At 45.1% G+C, this 6,463-nt stretch overlaps 1 protein-coding gene across 12 annotated transcripts in view; it reads right to left on the minus strand.

The window, feature by feature from the left end:
• Positions 1 to 1,653, minus strand: part of ULK4 (unc-51 like kinase 4) — a 255,460-nt gene extending 253,807 nt beyond the window's left edge. For 5 of the 12 annotated variants that reach the window (XM_039570901.1, XM_039570906.1, XM_039570894.1 and 2 more), the window contains exon 1: positions 1,262 to 1,537. The gene's annotated coding sequence lies outside the window, so the exon portion shown is untranslated. Of the gene's footprint in view, positions 1 to 217; positions 601 to 742; positions 875 to 1,159; positions 1,190 to 1,209; positions 1,538 to 1,571 lie in introns of those variants that run through there. The other 7 variants (XM_039570866.1, XM_039570868.1, XM_039570876.1 and 4 more) reach the window with 7 other exon arrangements.
• Positions 1,654 to 6,463: the final 4,810 nt, after the last annotated feature.

Genomic DNA, 6,463 nt, shown 5'->3' on the forward strand with positions numbered 1-6,463 from the left:
CCCCTGCCCTGGGCAGGAACACATTCCACTAGAACACTTTACTCAATGTCCCATTCAACCAGGCCTTGAACACTGCCAGGGATGGGACATCCACAGCTTCTCTGACCCACAAAACAGACTTTCAACAGCTGGATTTTGACATGAAGTACGAAGAGCTCAAATAAAGTGACACAGAAAGTGAAAAGATGAGGAAGGAAGGCCGTCGTGGAAGACTCACAAGCCACCACCTGTAACGAAGCAGGTGTGAAACTGCACAGAAGCACCCAAAGCAGCAGCCTCCAGGCACCGAAGGAAGTGCATTTGCTCTGGGCTGGACACAGGACCAGTACACCAAGGAGACGCAGTTCCCTCTCCTTACGAGGGAACTGATGGCGAACTGAGCAGCCCGTGCACGACCCGCGATCTCTTGCGCTCCCACCTCTGTCGAGGGCGGTCAGGGCTGAGGCTCTACACAGCGGCCCCCAGAGACCCACCTGCGGCAGACGGGAGAAGGGTGAGGGGTCTTAGGAGCGCTCCAGCGGGGGCTTCCAGCCCCGCTCCGGGTCCGCTCCCGCACTCGGACCGAGAGACGGCGGCGGAGGGAGCGAGAAGGCGGTGAGGGGCGGTGAGGGGCGGTGAGGGGCGGTGAGGGGCGGTGAGGGGCGGTGAGGGGGGCGGCTCGCGGCCCCTGGGCGCGCGCTCCGCCAGGTAACGGCCGGGAACGTGCGCGGGAAAGTGGGAAAGAGTGGAACGACAGCCGAACCTGTGTGTCGGGGCATGGAACCGGCGGGAAAGGGTGGGAACGACAGCCGAACCTGTGTGCCGGGGCATGGAACCGGCGGGAAAGGGTGGGAACGACAGCCGAACCTGTGTGCCGGGGCAGGGAACCGGCGGGAAAGGGTGGGAACGACAGCCGAACCTGTGTGCCGGGACATGGAACCGGCGGGAAAGGGTGGGAACGACAGCCGAACCTGTGTGGCCGGGACATGGAACCGGCGGGAAAGGGTGGGAACGACAGCCGAACCTGTGTGTCGGGGCACGGAACCGGCGGGAAAGGGTGGGAACGACAGCCGAACCTGTGTGCCGGGACATGGAACCGGCGGGAAAGGGTGGGAACGACAGCCGAACCTGTGTGCCGGGACATGGAACCGGCGGGAAAGGGTGGGAACGACAGCCGTACCTGCGCCGGGGCATGGAACCGGCGGGAAAGGGTGGGAACGACAGCCGTACCTGTGTGTCGGGGCATGGAACCGGCGGGAAAGGGTGGGAACGACAGCCGTACCTGCGCCGGGGCATGGAACCGGCGGGAAAGAAAGGAAGCTGCACCTGTGTGTGAGGGATGGACGCGGCGGGAAAGGGTGGAGCGACAGTGGTAGTGCGCCGCGGGATGGACCACGCCGCCGCCATCAACCGAAACGGCGGAGCCCCGCCCCCGGCACGGAATCTCCCATGGCCCGGTAGCAGTGTCCGGATGGGACACTGGTCCCTGCGCGCCACAAAATACAGGCAAGCGGGAAAGGCACCAGCTCAGCAGGCAGAGTGACTCCGGGAATTGGGGAGTTTTGCTGTCCTTTATTCCATCTGGAACGCACCGCCAGGTCCCACCAGGCTCCGTCCCCGCGCCGCCCCGCGCGCCACTCGGATGGTCGGCACCCCGCGCCCGTATCCAGGAGACGGGGCCGGACGCCGGAAGCAAAGCGGAGCCCCATTGGGCCAAGCGGCGCCTACGTCAGGGCGGGACCACCGGGCGGCGACCGCGGGGGGGAAGGGAGTTCCCGGATGTTGGTGTGGGCAGCTCCAGGGGCTGGCGCGTCTCTCCGGAAAGGTCCGGGTGCTGCCGGCAGCGTGGGTTGGTGGCATTTGTTCAACCTTCATAGTCAAAACAGCACGTAGCGTCCTCAGCTATACCATGGCCATCTGCAAACGCCTAATTGAGAAACATTTTTCTTATGACAGAATTTAGTCCTTGAAACAAGCGTTTTCTATGTTTAACAATAACGTGGGGGTTTCACTTGTTTTTTTCATCCTATAGTGATCTCGTTTTCTTTTTCCTTTTTTGCTTGTCTGGTGTTGGTTTTGTAAGGCCCTTGAAAAATCCAAGTATCCTTTTCTCTTGGGCAACTGGAACGGTAGTGACAGGACAAGGGCCTTCAAACTGAAAGACAGTAGATTTGGATTAGATACTAGGGAAAAAAATCTTTGCTGTGAGGGTGGTGAGGCACTGGCACAGGTTGCCCAGAGAAGTTGTGGACGTTCCATCCCTGGAATTGTTCAAGGCCAGGTTGGATGGGGCTCTGAGCAACCTGGTCTTGTGAAAGGTTGGGCATGGCAGGGGGTTGGAACTTGATGGTCTTTGGGGTCCCTTCCAACTCAAACCATTCTATGATTCTAACAAAACATTTAAAAACATTTGCTCTAGAGCAAGCTGTAAAGAATTCTGTTTTTTCTCATTGTCTCACCTTTATTTTGACCTCCTAACAGATTTGAACCTATTGATCCATTTCAACCAAATTTGATACAAAGAAGTAGAACATGTCCAGGAAGGATTCAATGTTTCTTCTAGGCGGCATGATAACAGATGGTCAGGTTTTTTACTCCCACGCTCGAGAAGATTTCAGTATGAATTTAAACCCCTGTAATCCTGAAAAGGGGGAAAAAACCACCCCCCGAACCCCTCTTTATTGTTGACAAAAAACTCAACATGAGCTGGCAGTGCGGGCTTGCATCCCAGAAAGCCAGAGGTATCCTGGACTGCATCAGAAGGAATGTGGCCAGCAGGGTGAGGGATGATGATTCTGTCCCTCTACACTCTGTTCTCATGACACCCTACCTGGAGTGCTGCATCCAGCTCTGGTGCCTCCAAAATAAGAAGGACATGGAACTGTTGGAGGAAGTCCAGAGGAGGCCATGAAGTGATAAGGGGACTGGAGCACCTCCCCTATGAAAACAGGTTGAGAAAACTGAGGCTCTGTCCCATTTTACACTGTAAGTTTTCAGTAATTGCAGAGGTGACTTGTAATTATCCATGAAGCTACAGCTTTGAAGCTGCACAAGTAAGATAATTTTTCCATTTTTTTTAATGTAAATGAGTAGTCAACTGGATATAAATAAACCAAATGCGTAAGTAGACATCACTTTCTTTTAAGAAGCACAAGAAAAGTATGCTTTGAAGAGGGATTTATTTAGATTTTAGAAAAATGTGTATTTTATCTTTGGTTGTGATAAGGATGACTGATATAAAGAAGAAGGAATAGAGTATTAGCTCAGCTGCACACAAGTCCCAGCAGCAGTTCAATGCCACATCTTAGAAAAGTCAATTTCATTGTCCCTTTCCAAGAAGATAAAACTAAGTCACAATAACTATCAAGTTACTGTCTTTTTTGCAAGATTTCTCATGTTTCATCCTATGTACACTTTCTGTTAAATTAGTCCAGGTTAGGGATTTTTTTATGTAAAGGGGCAAAATACCCCATTTTGGGGGAGTGGGATTGTATGAACTTCAACATTAATAAAGTTTGTTGAAATCTTCATATAATAGTGGCAATAGCACTACAAAATATACAGAGAGAAACACTAAAAACCGGTATTTTGTAACAATTGAACCAGAGGTTTATAGCTTTTGAAATTAAATGTCTCCATGATAAAAAATTTTCAGTATAATTAAAGGCAGACATAGGGAGACATGTTGACTTATGCCACTTTTTTTTTTTTACAACCCCTCTTAATTAGGAACTGTGGGCACTTTTTTATTGTTGATACATATTTCATTACATGTCTGTATGTTTCTTATGATCTGGGTGCACAGTTTCAATATACTCCAGATGGGAAATTTTCCCTTTGATTTGGTGTAAGAATGGAGGATTCTCTCTTCAAACATGTTGCTTCAGGTATGAGAGTTATCTTGCAGAAATAAAGTAAATACAAATACAGATCAGAATTGTAATTATAAGACTCTTATCTTTGGCCTTTTACTTACTGTTTCAGTCTGTTACTCCTTTATTCTGTTACCAAACATGACTTCAAGCATTGTACTCAACTGCAGTGAACTTTTCTGTGGGAATACTTTCAACATTCAAGAACGGAATGCAAAATATTCTCTGTGCTGTTTGCACCATTTCAATACTCTTAGCAATCTGTGCAGCAAACTCAGCCTTGCTATTTGCATGGCTATTAGACGGGACAGTCAGATGTAATCAAATTCTTGTTCTCAAATAAATATATGATCTAATTTAAGGCAAACTGAGATCTTGTGACTGCAAGCACATAGTTCAGGCATGCTTAAACACTTCACTGCTCTACCCTCAATGGGTACTGCGTAAGCCTCTGACATTTTGCCTGGTTCTCAAAAGCCTGACCAATAGCCTGTAATTTTAAGGTGTGTTTCCATGTTTTGTAAGATCTGTTCTTCAGTCTGCTCTAATGCCTATTGAAAATGCTACACAGTTCTGTTTTATTTTGCCATATGTACTAGTTTTTTTTTCCCCCCCAGATATCATGATTACTCATGCTCTATCCCATCTTGTTGGTACACGGTGTTTATTTCTATTCCAGACTGACCCCATTCTCAAGAGAATTTCTATTCTCGGCAAGTAGGGTATGATGATTCAGTTACTCAAATAAAATACTTTTATGTTCCATTTGTCTTGACAGTACTGTCATTCCTGGGAAGTACATAGAGCCACTTTTCTGGTGTTTGACCTTTTTGGCAGAATGGTGAACATGGGCACATCTTGTGCTTTTTATTTTCAGATTCTATTCCAACATCCTCTTGAAACTGGCACGTATTTTCATCATTTGAGTGAAACTTTGTTCTTCTTTATTTTTATATTTCTCTGGTAACATTAATATGTGATTATGGTATTATGATTTTGATATGATATTGTGGTATTATGATTTTGTCACCTTGGTTTTTTGGTACAACTCTGTTGTACTTACTGGTCCATCTCAAATTCATTAAATAAATTCAGACATTACTGTTTTAGTATCATATCTTTCTGATATTTGGGAATAGCAATGACCTTTCAAATTCTTTAGTGCTTTCTGGGATTTGTGTTTGAAAATATGTTTTTTCAATCAAAGAGTTGGCCTTTACACTTTTGAAACATCATTGCAAAACAGTTTGTGGCTTTTTTCACTGGTGAGGCAAAAAATCTACTAGTGGTTTCTTGTACAATAACAGGGCTCCAAATCCCACCTCACTGGATCAGCTTGCAAGGTCACCAATACTACATGTATGCTGTGCTTCTGTTTCCTTTTCCTCTGTTATGGTCTCGATGCTTTGCATATATCTAAGGCTGGAAAAAGATGTGATGAGATACGCTGAACATTTTAATATTTTCTGAGCTAATAGCTTTAAAGGTTGGCATATTAGAAGGTATTTTTATTTCCCCAAATCATTGGGTTCCCCTGGGAAGTCAGCAACTGCTCTGTATATGATACTGCAGTCAGGACCAACTTCCTGTTTGTTTGTATTAACTGCTAGGAGATGAGGTTAATTGTAATGGATTACCACAGTTTCTGCCAGGCATTTCTCGTGTCACATTCCTGAGTATAATCAGCTCTGTTAGTGGCTTTGTGAGCCTGGCTGGCAGAGCTGATACTCTTCTGCTGTAAGGTTCACAATTAACAGCATTTTCAATACCTAAGCCCTCTTGCTGGCTTCCAAAATATGATGATGACTGTCTTGCTGAGACAGGAAAGTTGAATAGGCCTTGTCAATATTTTACTTTTTCAGTGACTATCATTCTTCTTACATAATTTTGAGATTGTAAAATTATTAATTTTTGTGTGCATTTCAATATTCAAACTATTCCTTGTTCTAATGCAATAGATAGTGTGTAAAGCATGCTATGCTGGCTGACCTATTTTCATCTGTTCTAGGTATAACATGTCAGGAGAACATCCCATTTTCTTCAATTACATCCAACAGTTTGTACTCACACAAGAGTCATGCTTTTTTATCACATATACAAATTCACTGTTTCAGCTGCAAGTAGTGGCTTTTATATTGCATATTCTGAAGATTCAGGCTGTATACTCAGGATATCTTTTGCATTCTGATTAAAATTCACAATGTCAAAAGTATTATCAGCATTTCATAGTGTAATTTTCATTTGATTTCACTTGATTACGTGGGTTTTTTCCTTTTCTTGCAAAATGCATGCCTGGCACATTTATCATTATCCCACTATCTTGCATTTAATTTCCTCTTTGTTTGTGTACTTGACTTCGCTTCTAATGCTAATCTGAGCTTTACAAACTATTTATTCCAACTTGCATCTCATTAATGCAAAATATGTGCAAAACCTCATCCTCTGAGTCACTGTTTGCCTCCTTTTTGTGTTTTTTTTTTAAAACTGTAAGATCTGGAATAATCCTTCTTTTGCCATAATTATTATTTATGATCTACCATGCAAGAATTTTTTAATGAGTTTTCTCCTTAAAATCTTTTAATCTTCAATTTACTTCTCTCCTCAGCTTGTGT

This window comes from Corvus cornix, chromosome 2 (assembly GCF_000738735.6).
Source record: "Corvus cornix cornix isolate S_Up_H32 chromosome 2, ASM73873v5, whole genome shotgun sequence".
In the NCBI taxonomy this organism is placed as follows: domain Eukaryota; kingdom Metazoa; phylum Chordata; class Aves; order Passeriformes; family Corvidae; genus Corvus; species Corvus cornix.